Genomic DNA, 21,988 nt, shown 5'->3' with positions numbered 1-21,988 from the left:
TAAACCTACACACACAACTGGTCAAAGACAGCTTTTGTAACTATTCCTTTTTTCTCCTGCTCCTTTTATTCCTCACGTTGCTACAACTTTCATCTACTTCTACCCTATCATCCTCGACTTCCGACTCTAACAGTGAAACAAAATGTGCGACTGAACTTGTGACAAAAAGTGAGTTGTTAGAAGACTTACCTTAGTGATGGCAGAAATTGTAGTCTCTCTTATTCACAGACTTATTCTCAGTGCTTGGCACACAGTAGGTGCTAAATAAAGAATTGCCAAAAGAGTTCATAGCAATTATAATTGTTTCATGCCAGTGTTGTGTTATTTATTATTTTAAGAAGTTTATGGAAGGATTTATATCACTTTCAAGTTTTTTTTATTTAAAACTATTTAAAATATCTGCATCAACCACATAGTACAGTATGAAGAGTGTTTTCCATTTTTACTACTCTTTGGTGATTTCTCGTAATAGCCCAAAGCAGTCACATGCCAGGATGGGATTGGACCATATGGTCCTGGAGGAAGGAGTAAAGTGGGCACGTGGTCTCAGCCTTCCCAGCATGTCCTCAGGAGATTTCATCTCTTACAGCTTTTGCATTTTCTGTTAAGACCACAAGAAGAGAGGAGAAGTCTTAGTAACATGTATGTATGCCTTCAGTATCAAGTACACAAGTGCAAATGCCCACAGTCCAAAAGTAAGTCCATTAGGCACTACAGAAAAAGTAATACAGATTGTAATAAAGTTAACATGCTAGTACTTTTTAGTTACCGTACATGTAAATCAGCTCATCAGTCCCACAAAACAAAAGTACTGAGTATTTGTTTTGAATTTATTCATTTACTGAATTAAGTTATACCACAAGTACAGCTGACTTTTTATTTTTACGTTATATGTGTTGGAAAAACACTAAACATAAGTCTATGATCCTATATATTGTTACTAAAGATTTATCCAACCAGCAACCCATGAACATGAAAGTGATTTTCACTATGGGCATCAGTGCATTTGGCAGGAACGGCCTTGCCACAGGAACGTCAGAAGCCATGGACACTGCAGAGAAAAGAACACAGAAGGCAAGACAACTTGGGCTCTCACCATCGTGCACTTTGGGTTTTAGCAATACCAAATTAAAAAACACATCTAATACACTTTTCTTCTACTTTAGTGCTTGACACAAGTGATTCAAATATTCTAGAAGTACAGGAACAGCCTAAAAACAGCTGTTTTGAGATTTGTCTCTAAGATTATGGCACTGGGGGGAGAAACAGTCAATTTGCTGGAACATGCAAGAACAGAACTGTTTCCACTCTAGACATTCCTGTTTGTGTACAGTTCTGGTGTGATATCAGCTTACTCAGTGTGCCTTTTAGCACCTGGGGTTTTAGCCTGAGTCCTACAAGGACAGTATCAGTATAAATTGTTAAAAGTCTAGACTTGGTGCAATAGAATGGGAGAGCTCAACTGCCCTACCACTTCCTACCGCCTAGGTGTTATTAGTAATAATGCTGATATGTTGATTTCTACATTTTTGTTTTCTATGTTTATCAGTTTAGTCCAGACAAGAACAAGAAGAATATGGTATACTTGAACAGTAAGACCTCTAGTTATAAGCAACAGATCTCTAAAAGAAAATGACTTCAAAGAGCTTATCTACTATCTGATTCACTTTCTTTTCCACAAAGAAGAATAAAATCAGCACAGGGGAATTTCTCCAGCAGAGAAATATCTGTGCTGTGCACACATAAAATGTACTGCACTTGTTTTATTTAGTTATTTTAGTTCTAAATCAGAATGAAGTGGAGAAATGCTAACTATTCCATCAATGCAGGTAACAAGCACAGGTCTTGTTTCTAGCTGGTGCTCACTCCCTGGCTTCATTTCGCTTTTCCATTTTTTAAAGAAGTATCAAGTATAAAATTACAAATAAGGACAACGAGCATTTGAGTGACATATTTTACACTACTTTGAATATTTAATTGAGTAATTTGGCTTTAAATGATGTTCTTAATCTCTCCCGAAACTCCGAATGTCCTCACCATCATGGGCATTGATGTGTGAGTTGTTACTAATGAAATTTGTTAGCTCATCTTCCATCACCAGGGGCGAACTCCCTTGAATGTATTTTAGAATTTGCTGTAGTCAATAAAATACTTTCTTTACAAATAACCACAAAGAAGAGATATAGTAAATTGTTCATGTTTGTTTAATTATTTTGGTGTGACATCTAGTATTAGCAAAACATAAACTTGTAATTTATTATTTTTTCTTAGGCTCCCTTAATTCTCCTTTAAGATATATTTTTAATCTTTTACATTAACATAACATTTTGTATTTTTCAAAGGTATTTTAAACACATTTTTTCCCACTGATACTTAGAGTGATGTATTCTCTTTATTTTATTTTTTAAAATAATTTTTAAAAGATTTTACTTATTTACTTTTAGAGAGGGAAAAGAGGGAGAAAGAGAGGGAGAGAAACATCAATATGGGGTTGCCTTTCAAGTGTCCCCCACTGGGAACCTGGCCCACAGCCCAGGCATGTGCCCTGCCTGACTGGGAATCAAACCAATGACCCTTTGATTCTCAGGCTGGCACTCAGTCCACTGAGCTACACCAGCCAGGGCTATTGTCTTTATTTTATGTTGCACACTGAGATAGGAAAAACTAAATGAATTCCTCAAGGGTTATGACTATTACAGGGGCCATGCTAAGAAATTTCTCTGAGCCAGCTTAATGGAATGAGACTTGCCTTATAGCATCCCAGAAATATTGATTAAATTAGTAGAAAATTTAACTATAAAAATCTAATCAATGTTGTTGAATATTTTGAGAGTTGGTCTGACTTTTGAACAGGTTAGTTGATTAGTTGAGGTGAGGTGGAGAGGGAAGCATCTGAGCACATCTGGTGTCAACTAAGAACCCCCACCACACTCTCATTTCCTGCCTGCATGGGGAGTGGCTGCCTTCTGCTTGACAGCGTAGTTTTGTGCTTCTGCTCTGCTGGTGAAGTCACTGCTAAGAGCCCTGTGGGGGACCCCATCCTGTAGTGTTCCCCGGAGTCACAGATGAAATGAGGTTAGCAATGTAAGATCTACTTGGGGAGAAAAGGCTGGTTAACCTCTCAGAGGAGAGGAGCCCCAAGTCCTTTCTCCTGAGGCTTTAATTGAGAACAATATGTGTGTGGGGGTGGGGTATACAGCCTGCATGCAAAGCTCATCAATCAATGCCTGAAGGCCATAGTTACAGAAAACAGATATTATCTATAAATAACAATTGAGGAAACACACAGATCTGCCTCAGGTCAGGGTCTGTTAGATATGCTGATGCCAGAGGGTTGTTAAGGCATCTCCCTGAGATTAGGAGTTCACTCCTTCTGCTTTGGATTTAAATACCTGAGTCATGGCAATGGGAGGCGGGGGGGGGGGGGGGTGCGGTATACAAAGCAAAGAAGCCTCAAGGGGTATAATGCATTCTTTAGGTTTGATTTCCCACAGGAACCCTCTGTGCCAGTATCAGGTCATGCCTGCCTCCCAGCATTCCCAGTGTTCCGGTCAAGACTTACAGGCCCTTATTCAAGGCCTGGCTTGCACGGGGCTACAATTCCCAATACCACACAAAGTGGTCCCCAATAGAGCCCCTGATGGAAACAGTGTCTATTGACTGACAGAGGAAGAAGGTAGACTAGTGATTTAGGGAGACTTCTAGAATGCTGAAATAAACTCTGTTCCTCATTTCTTCCATTAGTGTTTTCTGACTAGGATCAGGTGGCCAACACTGTGGGGTGGGCCCTTTGCCTTGGGAAATTCTTCTTCCTACTTCTGGGACAAGCTATCATTTTAAAAAACAACACAACAACAACAACAAAAAACTCTTGTGTTTCCCACAAAAGCTGATGTATGTGTATGAGGTATATACATACACATTTAAAGGTAAGAGACATGTCTGAACAACAGGCATTCCTAGTCTAGTGCTTTTTGCTTTATTCTCCAAAAAGGAAAAAAATGCTTGTATGACTACGATACACTTTAAGGTGAAGTTTTTAGCTTAAAAACTTCAATGTCTAATAGGTATAAAGAAAGATAATCCAGGCCATACTCTGAAACTTTAATACACAGAGGAATCACTTAGGGGTCTTATTAAAGTGCACCTTCTGAATGAATAGGTCTGAGCTGGGTCTTGTAAGTCTGTATTTCTAATGAGCTCCCATGTGACAGTAATTCTCTGGTCTTCAAGCTACACTTCATATAACAACAGTCTGTGTTATGACAATAGAAAGATAGCATGAATAAAGAACAAAGCCAGATATTTTACTCTCTATAGTGCGCATACAAGTAAATTTTGCTTTCTCATTTTAGGTATGATTTCTTGGTTTTGTTTTGTTTTTTTTTGAAGTCTTAAAAAGATATTTATATACCTGAAGTCAAACTTCACAGTTGTTTTTTTTTCTGCCTGAACACAATACAATTAAAAAAATACTGTATATAAGTAATGTTTAAGTTAACATTTATTTAGTAACTGGCTTAAAAATATTTACATTGTACTAAACATTTATTATTTGGACCGTGGAATAAAATTTTGTGTTTTGTAAATGCAGCTGGAACCCAGAGTTCTTTAGTACCATAATTAGGCGTTAAATCACAGTGGTCCCAGCAGGAAAATGGGGATACGCGTTTATGGTAGACGGGGATGTATGCTGCAGCGTTTAGCCAGCCGTCCACAGAGTCTCAGTCACTGTCAGAGGGACAAAGGCAACCCGCCTCATGGCCAAGAGAGACGTACAAGAAGACAGGCCATCCCCTCAAAAACCTAGAGCCTGTAAAATATAGCAGGTTCTCCACACATTTTTGATGCTTCAATGTTAAATTGAAAAACACCTCTACGATGAGTCTGGTGAGAAGCCTTTCTCCTTAGCTCTGCAACATTATTCGGTAAAGTGTTTAGTACTCAGGACACCTCATTCATGTATTTAGCAAATGTATTTTAAGTGCATATTTGCTAGGAGACACAAAGACAGAAAGAAGTCTCAAACCTCAAGTGCTACAGTCAGGGTTGCTGGCATGCAGGAGCTATCTGTGATGAAATGACCTACTATGTGTAACAGAGTGTGCACGATGCGTTTGTGCAGCAGGGCGCCGAATGAAAGGGATAGATTCGTGACGGTATTAAGCAAAACGTAGCTTTTAAACTGGTGCTTAAAGACCGGGCTTAAAAGGATGAATTGTCCATGTAGACAAATTGAGGTTGGGGGAGAACAGTGGGAGAGGGAAGGAGAACATTTGAAGCAGAGTAAGTAGCCTATTCCTAAGAAAGGGTTACATTAGGGACTTCCATGTGATTCAAAAGTGGTGGGGAGCCCTGGCCAGGTGTCTCATTGGTTGGAGAGTTGTCCTATACACCAGCGGGTTGCCGTACAATTCTGGTCAGAGCACACACCTGGGTTAAGGGTTCCATCCCGGGTTGGTCATGTATGGGAAGCAAGAGAGGCAATCAATCAATGTTTCTCTCTCTCTCTCATAAATATTTTTCAACATATTTGACTTTTTTTACACCTCATACCTGTTCTCTCTGGTCTTCCGGTCTCCTTGCTCTGAGAGTAGAAAGAGCAACGTTTCTACCCGTATTCCCTCATTTTCTTTCCCACCTACTACAGACCTCAAATGTAGTTTTCTGTATCCCTTATTCAAGTGTCACAATTACTTACATATCAGATAACCAACACTATTCTAAGTGCTTGCATCACTTTGTTACAGTTCTAAGATACTATGTGTATGTTATTGTGAGTTAAAGATCAGAGCTACACATTTAACCTTTTACTGCCCCGTAGAGGGGGAGGCCATGGGGGTTTACAGACCTATAACAGTTGTTGGCTGGCAGTGTAGCTTCAGTACAGTTATGTTCTTTAAGCAGGAGGCTATGCTTTTAGAAATCTTGCTCCACTAACCTTTTAAAATGTGTGCATTGGAAAGCTTCTTAAGTTCAAATCAAAAATTAATTACAGAAAGATTTGGGAAAGAAGGTACTTATGTGACAGAATTACTAAAATATTACATGTAGTAGTAATTAAAGTAGCGGTTGTTCTCTTTGTCAACACGCAATGTTGACTATGGGAGCGTCTTTCTAATGGCATGCATTATAGTTAGGAACAGAACCTCATTAAATGTGGTGCTGAATTTAACCCCACATATCGGTGAAATGAGGCTTGGTTGGGCTATCTCTGATGGAAGCTTCTAACTTTATAGTATAGGTAAGCAAAATGCTTAAAGTGCTTACATAAATTTGCCTTTATAAGTATAGTGCATTGTCTGGCTCTCCTCATTTTTCTTAGTAAACAGATGGTTCTTGAATAAGAAAATATCTTTCTAAAGGACTTTCCAGTTTAGTTCAGCTTCATTGTTCATAACTCTAAGAATTCAGAGAAAGGATATGGGGGCACATGTGGCAAACTGAGCATCTAGATAGGAACATAAAGAGTGAACAGCTGGCTCCCTGACATCTGTGTGATGTACAAGCCGACAGAAAAAAATAATAATAACCCTGTCGTATGACCATGAACGTATCTTTAACCTAGAGAGAGCATGACAGAGTTGATTTCTGAAGACTGTTTATTCTTAAGTACGCTCATGCGTACACAACACTTTCTTGATCTAAGATCAGTGACAACAATCACTTAAAGGGTTTGCAGGGAGCACAGGAAATTTCTGGTCCATGTTTTCATCTGGGAAGTGCAAAGAGCACACATTTGCTGCACAAGTTAGAGTTCTGGTTCAGTGCTCATGGTTTAGAATAGAGCAGCCTGCAGAGAATTTTGAGACTTGGATCATTTTTGTTACCAATTCTGACCACAATTTAAAATATAGTTAAATTAGTGACAAAGAACAGTTGTTCTCAACCTCCCTGACTCCCAAAATGGACTGGACAAAAATAACACAGAATCCCTCTGGCTTTACTTACTCTCTCACTTACTCCAGAATCAGTTAATTATAGTCTGTCTTCCAATTAGACCCCACAGCCCCCTGTCCTATTTGAATTTCCCTAGTGATTGTGATTTGTTTACAAAACCTAGACCACTATTACCAAATGACTTCTTTGTTCTTTTTCATACATACAAAAGATGGAGGAGATACAGAAACCGTAAACGCTTTGTGTCATATTGTCATAATGTCAAATTTCCACTGATTCGTTGAGGTTAAACAACCACCTCATTTTTTTTGGTTCTTTCATCCTTTACTATATTTCTCAAAAATAATTTTATAATTTCCACTTTCATCAAGCAGTCCTTCCATTTCTACCAATTTTCAGTAGGTAGCCTAATTTTCTGCTTTATTTGTAATTAACATTAACTGTCAGGTCCATGTTACCTAATTTGAATATATGCTATATTAGGCACAATTGTAATTTAATATTATTACACACGAGGTGACTACATAGAAAAAAGGATATGATGTTAGGAAAATGTTATTTTTAAAAATGTTCTCTCTTATGTACCTTGCCATTCTTTATCTCTGGGTATGAACATTGAGGATTACTGCTCCAGGAAAGGAAGAAGGTAGAACCCCCCAAGAATTAGTCATCCATTGATCATCTTTCAAGCTCAACTCTGATATTCCTGACTGCTTTAACCAGACATTTGTGATATAAAGTCAGGGTAGTTGAGAGAAACAAACATTCCACAAATGTTTTTATTGTTCTCCTTTAGTATATCTAGAAGCACGTCAAAGGAATTTTATTGTAACTATTTTTTTAGTGATGTGTCAGACCTATGAGAAGAACAAGAAAGAAAACCCCCCAATTTTCATAGAAATGACCTGTGGGGATAAGTACATGTTGAACTGCATTTTTTGACTACTTTGTCAGCCTGAGTTTTAGAGAAGAGAATTCTGTTAGGAAGATCCTCAAACTGTCAAAGGCAATAAGTTTTTTTTTAATTTCACCTTCTATTTGGGATTTTAACCAATGTCACCTTTTCATGTGGTTGTACTAAAGCAGATTGCATTGTACAAAGAGCAGATAAGGATATATTTAGCCCTCTTAATCCTACCTTGGCTCACTACTGTTGGAAAATGACCTTTAAATTGCATCATTGTGTGTGTGTGTGTGTGTGTGTGTGAATGGGGCAGCTAATGTGGCTATTAGCCTAGTCTGCTGACTATTGAAAATGTGAGAGGCAGATATTGCAGGAGATTAAATGCTCCTAGAGGTTAGAACTAAAGAGAAATCTGATGCTAAAGAGAAATCAGATCAAATAGAAATATCAGTGAATTCAGTAAGCAGAAGGAGATGGATGATTCAACAGAAGCATAGTCTAAATTGAGGACACAGACCATGTGCTACATTAGCATCAAATTTGAGCAGTCTTTGAGGGGACTCTGCAGAGACTAGCAAGGGTCCCAAGGACACTGAATAGATCTCAGTAGCTCCCTCCCCCTTATATTGTCTATAGTTATACCCCATACATACCAGCCTTTTCTCCAAGTACCTAGATATCATCTTAAGGGAGGTAAGTAAAAGCAGGGATGCTTCTGAAAAGATGTGCATCTCAGAGTCATCCAGGCAGATACCAACTTTCTGAAGAGATCATCCAAATTACTGAATGGGGCTGAGAATACCGGATCAGAATCCATCTTGCTGCCCTCAACCCCGAAGCACCCCTGCCCCTTTCAGACACTCTCCTATGAACTCAGACCAAGGACTGTTTTGTTTTGTTTGTTTGTTTTGTTTCTGTTTGTTTTCTGTTCACTGTCTGTAGCACCAGAGTCTGCTTAGCCACTCATTACACACTTTTGGAATATACACATAAATTAAATAACTCAAAGTTCCATTAAGTCACAGAAATATAGTTACGATTTTAAAAACTAAAATATCTACCACTTGTGATCCACCCATTTCCTTTCCCTTCCTTGGGAGCCCTTGTGTCTCCACCCCTCCCCATGGTCCCAGCACGTCCAATCTCTGTTTCCTTAGGCATTATTCCCTCATATCTACAAAGTGGCAAAAGTTGTCTCCTCTTGAAATAAGGAACAAAACTGAACTTGTCTCAATTATGCCCCTTTGGACAGTCATCCAAATTCTGTCTTTTCCAAACATTTTAATTAAAATTTATAGTACCTGCAGCCATTTCCATACTTCCTCCTCTCTCCCCTTTTCTTCTGTGTCCTCTTTGTCCCTCACCAGCTTCAAAATTCTTGCCTAAGTATTAAGGATTAGTTTGTCATTACAGGACAGGGGACCTGGCCCTGAGTGGGCCTGCCTGGGGTCAGCCGGCAGTGTGTGGGTTCTGGACTTCATGTAGGGAGGGAAGATTTCACAACACGAGTCCAGGTGTCTATGAGGGTAGAGGCGAGTACACTCTGCTGTTTCAGCCTAACTGATCTGATAGAAATGAGACATTTTAAAACTAACAGTTGGGGAATGATAGAAGACTCAAGAGTTGGAAAATTTTAGTAAATAGTTAATAAGCCTCGTAGGTGATACATTATGTTAAAGCTATTATTTCAGAAACTGCAGGTATAGCCCGCCACTCCACAGAGAGACATCTGCCCTCCTGGGGCACAGCTGCAGACAAGTGAGCCATTGTGTTCCAGGGAGGGAGAGACAATGACCGCCCACATCTCCCACCCAACCCAGGGACAGCTAACTGCACAGGGCGAGAATGCTGCAGTTTTTTAATCTAATTTTCCCTGAATTTCAAAACCGCTCACCATGCCTTGTTCTCTGTTATAAAGAGGCTAGCTTGGTGTTAGGGTATAAACCCACCATCTTCTCAGATGGGCCATCTGAATGAAGCACCCATAAAGATTCAATCCCTGTCCTTCTTATTGGGTCTGGTAGGAGAAAGGCAGCATGAACGCTGGGTTTTCCCATTCCATCGCTGGACTTTGATTTCCAAACTGCTTCTCCAGTGGTATAGCTTCCCTCCTCTCCTTAGTAAGACAGGAAGGTTAGAGGGACCTAGAGTGGAAGAAATGTCTTTTTCCCCCAGCCATGATAAAGCTCTGCTCAATGTTTTCCCCTGGAGTCTAATACTTTGACGTGGAGAATGCACTGGGCATATCTCACAGTGATTACTCTTCTCTCCTCTCCAGAGCCAGGAGAGGATCTTTCTGGGATCTTTGCTTTGAGAATTTGAAGACAAAGCCCAAGAACATGGGACTTCACGATGACTGTGGCCCCGGGGAATTCTCAGTGTAAGGCTAATCCCCAGCAATTTGGCAAAATTACCAGTTAGTTTCCTACACTTTATAGGTCCAGCAGTTTCTGCTCTACCCTGTTTCTGTCTCTACCTCTCTCTCTTGTCAAAGAACAGTCATTTGTTCAATTGTTTCCAGCTGTATCTTCTGTATAAAATAGAAGTGATGTGATGTCTGCCAAGCTTTCACCTGTTGGAGTTTAATATGGAAGTCAAATGACTATAAAGTTCTTCAATGCATGTGTCTTAATTAATATGTTTTACCATTTTCAGAATCCCTTTTGAGTTGAAAAACTGTGTTTGAGCCCATGATCCTTTAACTACTACCTTGTATCTTTGCAAGTCACTGAACTTTTCATCACCTTAATTTTTTTTTCAATGTTAAATGGAACAAATTCTAGGGTCCATGTCCAAGGTAAAATAATTGTGCCTTACAGATAATAAACCATTAATAACTGTTCACCATAATAACATATTTTTAGACTTCAGAACTTTTCTTCAATACTATTATCTTGTTTTTATTATTTTAATTTGCATTATAGCAACTATATTGACTTATTTTGTATGTTAGAATATATCCCAATATGTATTGTGGAATATATCATCACTCCTGTGTTGGTTAAATAGATAAAGCATCTTCCTCCAAAGTATAATCTTCGAATCACTCTTTAAGTAGGTGTTTCTTTCTCTCTCTCTCTTTTTTTAATAGATTTTGTTTATTTATCTTTAGAGAGTAAAAGGGAGGAAGAAAGACAGGGAGAGAAACATCAATGTGTGGTTGCCTCTCGAGTGTCCCCTATTGGGGACCTAGCCTGCAACCCAGGCATGTGCCCTGACTGGGAATCAAACCAGCAAACCTTTGGTTTGCAGGCTGGCACGCAATCCACTGAGCCACACCAGCCAGGTGTTTCTTTGTCAAATATTGTCATCCTTGTTTGCCATGTCTTATTTTTACTTCATTTGATTTATTTGTTGTGTTGTTTTTAGTGCCCAATTTTTAAAAATATTTTATTCATTTTTAGAGAGTGGGGAAGGGACAGAGGAAGAGAGGGAGAAAAACACTGATGTGTGACACATACATTAATTGGTGACTCTCATATACACTCCAAGTGGGGACCAGGCCAGAAACACAAACATTTGGCCAGACCCGGAACTGAACCAGCCACCTCTTCTCTTTGTGTGCGGGAGGACATCCAACCAACTGAGCCACATTGCTCAGGGTGTTGGTACCTGATTTAAATTACTACACTGAATTGTTTTTTTAATTTATCATTTCTCTATATTGATTTAGCAGATTTATATTCTACTTTTGTTCTTCTAGTGGTTATCTTTAAGGACTTTATCATCCAAATTTAATATAGCAAGTCTAAACTTAATATATTTTACTTCCAGTTCTATAAAACAGGGTCATTAAAATGCTTTAACTCAAATATTCTTTTTATGCTCTTATTTTCTTTATTTTTTATTCCTTTATATTTTGAATCCCTTCTAATCTTAGTCTGTCCTCTCTTTAATAAACATATTTATATTTTAATAACGATACATCCTTTTTGTAGCTCTGCATTTCACTTTTCTTTTGCTTTATTCTCAAGCACATTTTTTTGGAAGGTTTTTTTGCTGAAAGACTAAGACAGATAAGCTCAATCTTTGTCTAATTCTTTTTCACCTTCATTCTTGATTGATGGATAAATTGGGACTGAAATCTTATATTTATTGCATTTTTCCATAGAACTGCTAGGAAATTATTTAAATTTCAGGTGTCTGCTGTTGCTCACAAAAAGTCTGGTGAAAGTCTAGTTGTAATATATTTACAGTTTATTTAACTGTTGGTGCTGGTGTCTTGCAATTGTTCCTTAATACATCTATGGGTTCTTATTTATTCTGAACAATATTCTGTTTATTCCAGCTAAATACTCATGGATTTAATCACTTTGGGAGACTTCTCTTCTGAGTCATTATTTTTTTAGGACTACTTGTCTCCTATTCACTATTTGGTCTGTTCTTTTTTTTTTTTTTAATTCAACTTCAGCATATATTGGACCTCCTCATTCCATTTTCTGTCTCTTTTGTCTTCTCTTGAATGGGGTTATCTCTTTATGTCTCTGTATTTCTGTATATATTCTATGTGATTTATTTCCTATACCTGTTTCCAATCTACTTCCCAGTTCACTCAGCTATTTACTTATATATAATCTGCTCTTTATCATATTCTGTGAGATTTTAATTTCAATGGCCTTAAATTTCATTTTCAGAAGTTCTTATAACTTGGATTTACCTAAAATATACTTGTTTTTTTATGCCACCTTATTGTTTCAGGATTGCATCTATTATATTTTCATATTATTTTAATCCTTAACACATTTAAAAATAATTATTTATTGAGATTGTTTTGTTACCTATAATCCTAAGGTTGTAATAGTCTCAAATGTATTGTTAGTGATCTGCAGTGTTTCATTACTACGTCATTATTGCCTAGGCTGTTATTTTGGTAGGACACCTCTGCCCCTGGACTACGAATGTCTCACCACATAGCAATTTTGTATTTGCTGCTTTATGAGGCCCTAGGAACTTCTATGGTGCTACTCTGGTTATATGTCAATTTCTCTGTGGCTGATCCCATGCGATGGAGGTAGTGTACGTTTTTACCTCATATCCTCACATGGCACAGTCTTTGTTTTAATGGCCACAACTTCTCTACTGATGTTGGAGGAACTAATTCTTCAACAGTATTTGTATGCCTGTTTGTGTGTGCCTTTATTCTACTTTCTCCAAATGTTGAAAATGTTTTTGCCACTACCTTCCTAACTTTTACATAAAGCCCCCTGAAGTAACAACATTGTCAATTCCTTTCTTTCCACAGGAGATATTCAAAATGTCCAATATGTACATGTGATTACACTTTAAAGTTAATATTTGCAGTACATTTTTATATTATAATAAATATTAATTAGATAAAATTAAAATATCTCAAGTATAGTTTAATTAAGTAGACAGAACCTACATAAGATTTGCTTAATAAAGAATAATTTTTCTTTGCTATAAATTCTAGACCTTAATAACCTTGACAATACTGGTTAAGCCCAAATTATGTTCTTGTTTTATAAATGCAGAAACTGCATATAATTGTAGTAGTACATCCCAAATGAATGCATAAAATCTGTTATTCCATAACCTATTTGGTGAAAATGTATATAAAACATGTATCTCTCTATATAGAAAATTTTGATTCTTATTTTAAAGAAATATTATAAAATTTAAATTTTATTTTTAAATATCAAAGAAAGAGCAAAAATATATCATTCATAATCTTTGCTAAAAATACATCCATTTTATGCATGCAAAAAACTCAAAATGCTGTGTTTATACTAAATGATAAAAACTATCTGAATTTTCTGACAGTTTGGAGCATGATGAGCCATCATTAATATTTTGCAAAGTTATTAGACTTCTGTTTTAGAGACATCTTATAGAGAAAACGTACTCTTTCATAGGTTCAAGCTTCTGAAAAGATTTAAGTGTATGTCTTTGGAGGTATCATATTAGTAATTGGAGCAATTACTCTATTAGACTAACTTCTTTTTGTGTTTTCCTCGGTGCTGTGCATTTATTTAAAGAGGGATTGAAGGGAGGCGGTCTCTATTTTGGATTTGCTGTAGACGGGCTTAAAAGACTATCCACAGGCTTTTAGCACGCGTATATTTTAGCATCTCCACGTCATTTAACTTATAATGTAATTAGTTATATTTGAATAATCTAGTTAAAACCTTTTAGAAATATCAGGTCCATTTTGTGAACATATATTTGTAAAAGTAATTATTCCAGTTTTCAAATGTTCCCTTGTATAATGTTTTTTCTGTGACTCAATATCAATTTATTTCTACTATAATTTAACATTTTGGTTTTAATTATCATGTACCAAAAAGTAAGAGGCTTTAACTAATGTAATTAATAAAGTTAGTTTTATAAATTTTGTATTTTGGAATTAATTTTGCAGATAATATTGCAATTCCTTGAAAACCTATTTGAATCATTAGCTATGAATATGCTATCCTAGTATTCATGGCCCTAAAATAGTCTCGAACATTATGTTGTTTTATGATGCATTGCTATAGCATTTCATTACACATAGCAATACTTTTTGAAATATTAAAGCATCTCACAATAAATGTTTTTTAAATATTGAGAATTAAAATAAAAAAATTTGCTTTTATGAAAACACAGAAATATTCCTCTTACTCTAAATTTCATAAGCAAAATGTTTATTTGAAAGCAAACATTGTAATAAATTCACAATTCTTTGGTGGAATTAACAGATGTATACTGGATTTCTATTATATTTCAAATCATTTAAAATAATATGTAATTGCAATTGATGTGACACTAGAAAATATTCTTATACATATCATTACAAACTTGGTTTTCCATACACTTGTATAATCAAAACTTCTCAAACCCTCACTATTCTGTGGGTACAGATGGCCTTATATTAACTAACATGTTGCTAACATCCAGAATATCAACAGAGAATATGCTTTAAAGATGAAATGGATTGTTATTTTTTGGTTGTCTTAAGCATTTGTATTCTATGGTAAATAAGATGAAACGATGTTTTTTAATAAGCTTACTTACTATAGTTCTTATTATTCATGTGATACGAAGAATCACTTCTTATATTGTGGCCCTTTCAGTCTCTTCCTCTAGCTGCTCTGGGGGTACCAGTCGCAGGTAGGCATTCGCATTATTAGGCATTTTGAGATTAGATTACTATTCTCTCCATAATTTAATATACCCATAATTATAAGTGATTTGTCTCACAGGAATGTCAGTAAATATTCTGACATTAACAAGTGAAATCTCTATATTAAATGTGTTTTAACAAGAGCATATGACAATTTATTACTCTTATGTTAGTATTTCATATATATATACAATTTCAATTTGGGCATCAATGCTAGCTAGCAGTTTTCTCTGTAGACAGAATATTTCATATGAACCATAAACCAAAACAAACTTCAACACACACATGTGGCACTTTCAAGGTGAAAATAATAACAGGTTTTAACAAGATGAATCTTTCTCCAAAGACCCTTGTGTTGCAAGTGTTCAATTTTTTTCATTTGTCGTAAAACAAAATATACCATGGCTGACATGCTTTATGTCTTCTCGTATCTTGAGGCACACCGGCTGACGAATGTATCATTCTCTCCTGAAGAAGAGGAGCCTGGGTGGTGTGTGCAGTCATTTCGCCCAGGCTGGACCTGACAGCTGCTGCCGTTCGGTTTTTCCCACCGTCTTAACTGCTGAGGAAGTAATGCGTGAGGTCCACACTAGAACGCCTGCTTCACAGTGCGGCTTTATCCTTTCTCTAAAGATTCACTGTCCTACCTTAAATATGCCCATAAATATCTCTGTAACTCTGTGATACTTTTCTGTTACCTCTACAGTTTACACATTGTATTCAACTTGGAATTTATTCAACTTACTACAGTCATATGGCAGGTTTACGGGATGTTGTAAATGGAGAAAAGTAAGGCAATCATTGTTGAGCTTTTTTAAGCTATTTAAGGAAAGGAATTTGCTGCGAATATGGCATTAGGACCAGCTCTACTGGATGCAGATTTACTCTTATTTTTATTTAAACTCTTTTTTAAAAAAGTATTATTCTGACCTTTTAAAGAAATTGACAACAACTTTAAAAACTGGGAGTTTTTCATTACTTTTAAAATAACAACCAAGGGATAGATATATAGGTGACAAAAACAACACAGGTGAATTAAATTTGTTTTTGATCTGATGTAAGTGAACTGAAAGAGATTTTAAAGAAGCTATGTTAACGAAAATCATAACCGAGTATTAGCAAGTTCCCCATCAAATGAAAATGTTTATAGACTGGCTAATTTGAATAGTATTTTTCATCAATTATCTCCATAGCAGTCACTGTAGATATTGAATGGTAGTAGAATATTGCACCCAAAAATATGATTGTAGGAATTCAGGATGTGCCATCTGGAAACCTACCATTTTGATATTTTGATTATCTTGAGCTGTAGGCACTGGACAAACAGCAAATACAGAGAGAGGCATTCTCTGACTTCCCCTTATCCTCTCAAGTACACTCAACTGTTAAAAATCTTCTCCCTTGGAGACCATAAATCAGGCACCATTACCTTTATCAGAGAAGAGAAAGCAGTGGACACCACACACTTTGTCACTACCACACCTCCCAATCATTTTTTTTTAAGTTGTTCTTTTTTTTAGAAATTATTTACTCTCCCCGAGAGGTCGCAGTCCCCTATTCCCTTTCCCTATTAAGAGCCCGTCCAAGTGCACACCTCTACAGCACGTATTCCACCTTCCATTCACCTGCGTGCAGCTGGACCCCAAAGTGCTCAGCCACCTTCCTGCAGGAGGCTGTGAATGCACCTCTCATATGTAGCGTTTGTAGGCAATCTTTTCCTGAGTACAGGGCGGTGAAACCACCACCCCTTAGGGTAAGGGACATAACTCCAATACTAAGCAAATTTTAGAAAAAAAAATTACTGATGATCTAGAAAATCATCCCCCTTTTATTAATTTCAATTTTTCCTGCTTTGAGTCAGTCATAAAAGACATATAACAAATATGAGGAATTTGATGTATTTCTATTTCTGAACCCTATGCACGCAAGGCTGATGACATAGATAAAGATATCATGGACTGCCAAAAAAAAACCCATGCTATCTAATCCTGAATTCTAATGCTACCTCTTTGAAAATTACTTTTCCTGGGTGTGTCCCATGTATACATGAGGTACACATGTTAATAAACTTCTGTTTGTTTTTCTCTTGTTAATCTGTCTTTTACTACCAAGGATCTCGGCCAAGAACTTCGCAGGGTACAAGGAAAATAATGTTCGGTTCCCTATACTGTCGTTACTGAAGAGTCAGGGAGGATCTGCAGAGCCCATACATCTATGTGTTTTTACAACCTGCGAACTGCACAACTGTAATATATGTAAAGAATATGTAAAGACAGACGCAAAGACTACTGATTAATTTTATGAAAAAATAAAATTATGAACTTTGAAAATGCTATAGTATAATGGTAAAGAATCAGGCATTCACATGAGGATACCTGTGTTCAAACTTTAGTTCTGCCACCTGCTTTGTCACTGAAATGAGGATCTAATGAGGCCAAAATATAGCCTAGTGCACCGCCTTAATGAAAATGCTATACAAAGTCTTGTTATCAGTCTTCAATTCATTGTGTCCAGGAGACTAATGCTAACACTTAATTATGGATGATGGCGTGCACTGGTCTAGGGCCCATTGTTTTTCTAGATTCTGAAGATCTTTTTCTTTTCCACAGGAGGGCATTTTTTAAATGGATTCAGAATCATTAATAAGGAAGTAATACTATTTGCTTACAGATATTTAAATACCAAGATTGTATCATTTAATTCTACAAGAGGCTTGCTTTTACTCCAATATTTCCAGAAAAAGTATCTGCCTGGTCTTTCTCAGGTTTTTCTGTTGACCCTCATACTGCTCAAATTCTAAAGGTAAGGAAGGTTTAGGTCCACCACTTCTATTTCTTAAAAAGCACATGAAATCTATAAATAGAGCTTTAGCTTATCATGTCATGCTTCAGAAAAATATATATATATACCTAGAAGTGTATATTCAGTAAATAGTTGCTTAATGACTGAATGACTGAGGAATGAGGACTGAAACTGTTTGCTTATCCATGTATAGTTAATGGTTCTCTACAGCAGGTACATTCTCTCCAAAAGGTGAACATTTCCCTTTCTGCAAGCTATGGTTGTATATGTTACTGCAAATACATTGTGAAGTGTTATTTTTTTTTCTTACAGGTCAAAATAAAAACAGATTCCTCTTCTTTGCAGGATTAAGCCATGACTAGCTCTATGAACACCCTTCTACCCTCCCTCATGGGGAATGGTTACTTCTCATAACACTGTTATTTATCAATTCATTGCAATAGTTACCCAAGTACCAATAGTACTGACAGTGCCATGGAGACTGCACAATGGGATCCACGGCTGGTGCTCAGCAGTCCCTGTCTCCAAGCCTGACTACCTGTGTGCACAAAGGCACACCCAGGGATAAGCACCCACGCATTTCTACTCACCCTTATGAAATGAATGTTTACATTGGCAAATTACTCAGTTACTGAGCAATTATGTAGTTAATTAGCACAACTCACCGGCTCAAGAATAAGATTTTTTTTATTTAAATAATATTGGCAGTGAAAAATAGCACTCACTTTTCTTTTAAATTTATTATAAAACATTGAAAAGTAAACATTCCAGACAATAAATTAATTATATTGATGTAACCGTATATTCTAATCTAGCTACATGGACTATAGAAGAGGTTTGTGCATAGTGAACAATTTTTTATTGATTCGTATTTTTTATGATTGCTGCATGCTTTAGTCCATCATGCAACACTTCCCCTCATATTGCTTCCTCTCCTCTTCAGAAACCCAAATAAATACACAAATAAATAATCAATAAACTATTTCAAAAAATTTCTCTGAATATTTTTGAAGGGGACCAAAACCCTAAAGCTGTCTTTTGGGATATTGATTTTTATCTAGTTATTAAGAAACAAAAACTCAGAGGGAACCTTTGACCCTCCCTCTTTCCCACCTAAGAGTTTCAGACGGAAAGGTGAGCTCCAGGAAGGTGATCTCAGGATGTTCACCTTAGTCTGATTTGAACTGAGTATGGGGGATGCATTAATGCTGTGTCTCATTGAAGCAAGAATTTCCTGCCATGTGTGTGTCCCTCTTCCTCAAGTACCTGTGAGTGATCCATTCTCATGTTTGAAATCTAAGATCCTTCCCACGTTTTTCCCTTTGTCAGAAAGGTCATATATACCAAATTTTGCACCAGTGTCTGTGAATTTTTATGTTTATGTGAATTCTCCAAGCACATGTGTTAAAATTTGATTTTCTCCTGTTAATCTGTGTTGATTGGATTATTATTCCAGTGATAAGAACTTAGTAGGTGAGAGATAAAGTAATTTTTTAGCCCCATTTCCACTTAGAGTTAATATTTATTCATCTCTTTCTCTGACAAGAGTTTGAGATTTTCAAGAATTGGTATTATCTTCCATCAATTATTTCTAGAGCCAACATAATGCCTGCAAAATAGTTATTACATAATGGATGCTTATAGGATAAATAACACCTGAGGATGAGTCTTATCTCACTCAAAATTGTAAACTGAACAATTAAGACAAGAACAAAGCCACTTGTCTTTTCTGATTGTTCTCTAATTTGGGCATTATCCAGAGGACATCCAACTTTCCTGAATGTGATATGGATCTTATTTGATTATCTGCCAGGTTAAGACCTTCTCCTCTGAGCCTAGATCTAAGAGGTTGCATTTATTGATCACTTAATGCCAGTGACTTCAAGTCAACATTTGATTCCTCACCCCTTACTTATGATGCTAGTGGCATAGTGGACTTTTCCAATATACCTGTACATAGCTCTGCCTTCCAATGTGTCTGACTTTCCACCTTGAAAACAAAATTTCTACTGAATTATTCTATTTACCACTAATTCATCATAAAACCTGTGATTACAAATTTTGAATTATTTGTTCTTTCATTTCCATTCCTGTTATGTTTCCCTGGACTAGTTTTTATATTTAAAATATTGTATGACTTCTAATGTTTTTTTCTTTTCTTTTCTTTTTTAATTTTTGCATGGTTCATTGTTGTGAAAATCCTACTTTCCACAAGTTCCTCATTATTATCCCAAAGTGATATAACATTACTTTCCAGAAATCGTTTAAGTTCCTTAGATTGCTCAGCAAAGCTGTCATTGATTTAGCCACACTTATTTATCCAAACATCTCCTGCCTCTTTCCAACCCTTGCTCTTGTCAGGATCAAGTCCTTACTAATGGATGAATGGACCTTGTTCATTTCCATGCCTACATTTTGGTGAGGTATCTCTGCTACTGACTCATCCTCTCATTTCTCTTCCCATGTCCATCAACTATCTTCATTGCGTCTTGTTTGTTTTCCTGGTAGAGCATTCCACAATTATTTTAGTCTGTGTTAGTTCCGGGCCTGAACTTCTCAGTGTTCAAAATAATTGATTCAGTGCTTGATAACTTCTGGGACACTGTGAAGAACTGGTGTATAAATGTAAACATACTATGCGACATTTGCCTCTAGTATTAAACTTTACTAACCATGACACCTGTCCAAAGGTAAGAATAAACAGAGTGTCATGGCAGCAAGGAGGCGGGAAGCAACTGTCTGTACCATTTTACTTCCAGGGTAGGTTTGTGTAGGTTTAAGTTTCTGGAAGGATGGAAAACTACACTACTTATCTTCTTTTGTTTTTTTATAGCACCTGGCATACTGTAGTAACAAAGTTTCAAAGAAGTGTGTTGATTTGAATATTGTTTGATGCTTATTTTAATTACCAATCTTAAAAATCACATTGTAAATAATGATCAGGATGTTAATATATTTTCAACCCTTTTGAAATGTATTTCAACAGGGAAATTCTAAAAATGTGTAGATTTGCCCTAGAAGTGAAATTTCATGCTTATCCTGAGCATGGGAATGTCTTACAAATGAAACAATGTAACACCTGCACAGGCTAAAGGGAGTTGAAACCCTGCTTGGTCTCCTTTCTCATTCCTACCCTTTTGCTCTCTTTCCCAACCCTCAACTGGCTCAGTCATCGTAGTTATATCAAACTTTGCCTGAAGCAGCAATGTTGAGAAAGTATTTTTAAGTATATTTTATTGATTATGCTATTACAGTTGTCCCAATTTTTCCTCCTTTATCATCTTCTACCTTATGCCCCCCACCCTTCAGCACCCCTTCCCCCTTAGTTCATGTCCATGGATTGTACATATAAGGTCTTTGACTTCTCCATTTCTTATACTGTTCTTAACCTCCCCCTGTATATGTTGTGCCTACAAATTATGCTTCTTATTCCCTATAACTTTTCCTCCCATTCTACTTCTCCCCCTTCCCACTCATAACCCTCCATGTGATCTCCATTTCTGTGCTTCTGTTCCTGTTCTAGTTGTTTGCTTAGCTTTTGTTTTTTAGGGTCAGTTGTTGATATTTGTGATTTTGTTGCCATTTTACTGTTCATAGTTTTTGATCTTCTTCTATTTCATAGATAAATACCTTTAACATTTCATATAATAAGGGTTTGGTGATGATGAACTCCTTTAACTTGAACTTATCTGGGAAGCACTTTACCTGCCCTTCCATTCTAAATGATAGCTTTGCTGGATTGAGTAATCTTGGATGTAGGTCCTTCCTTGCCTTTCATGACTTTGAATACTTCTTTCCAGCCCCTTTTTGCCTGCAAGGTTTCTTTTGAGAAATCAGCTGATAGTCTTATGGGAACTCCTTTGTGGGTAACTCTCTTCTCCTCTTGCTGCTTTTAAGATTCACTCCTTATCTTTAATCTTGGGTAACTTAATTATGATGTGTCTTGGAGTGTTTCTTCTTGAGACAATTTTAATAGTTCAAAGAACTTCTTTTTCAGGTGCAAGAATTTAATAGCAAGAAGTATCAGATTAAAAAATAAATGCAGAAATATGTTCAGTTACTTAAGGATGTCAAAAATAATTAAATTGAAAACTGTAAGTTACATTTTGATAGACAGAATCAACAGAATTACTTATACCCCTGCTAATTTTTTGTGTTATAGAAGACCATAGGAATCTTGAGTAAACTATCTGAACAATTCATACACTGATATTAAATTACATTATACTGCCCTGGCTGGTGTGGCTAAGTGGATTGAGTGC

This window comes from Desmodus rotundus, chromosome 2 (assembly GCF_022682495.2).
Source record: "Desmodus rotundus isolate HL8 chromosome 2, HLdesRot8A.1, whole genome shotgun sequence".
Classification (NCBI taxonomy): Eukaryota; Metazoa; Chordata; class Mammalia; order Chiroptera; family Phyllostomidae; genus Desmodus; species Desmodus rotundus.
The sequence above is the reverse complement of the archived record's forward strand: the minus strand, read 5'-3'. Positions refer to the sequence as shown.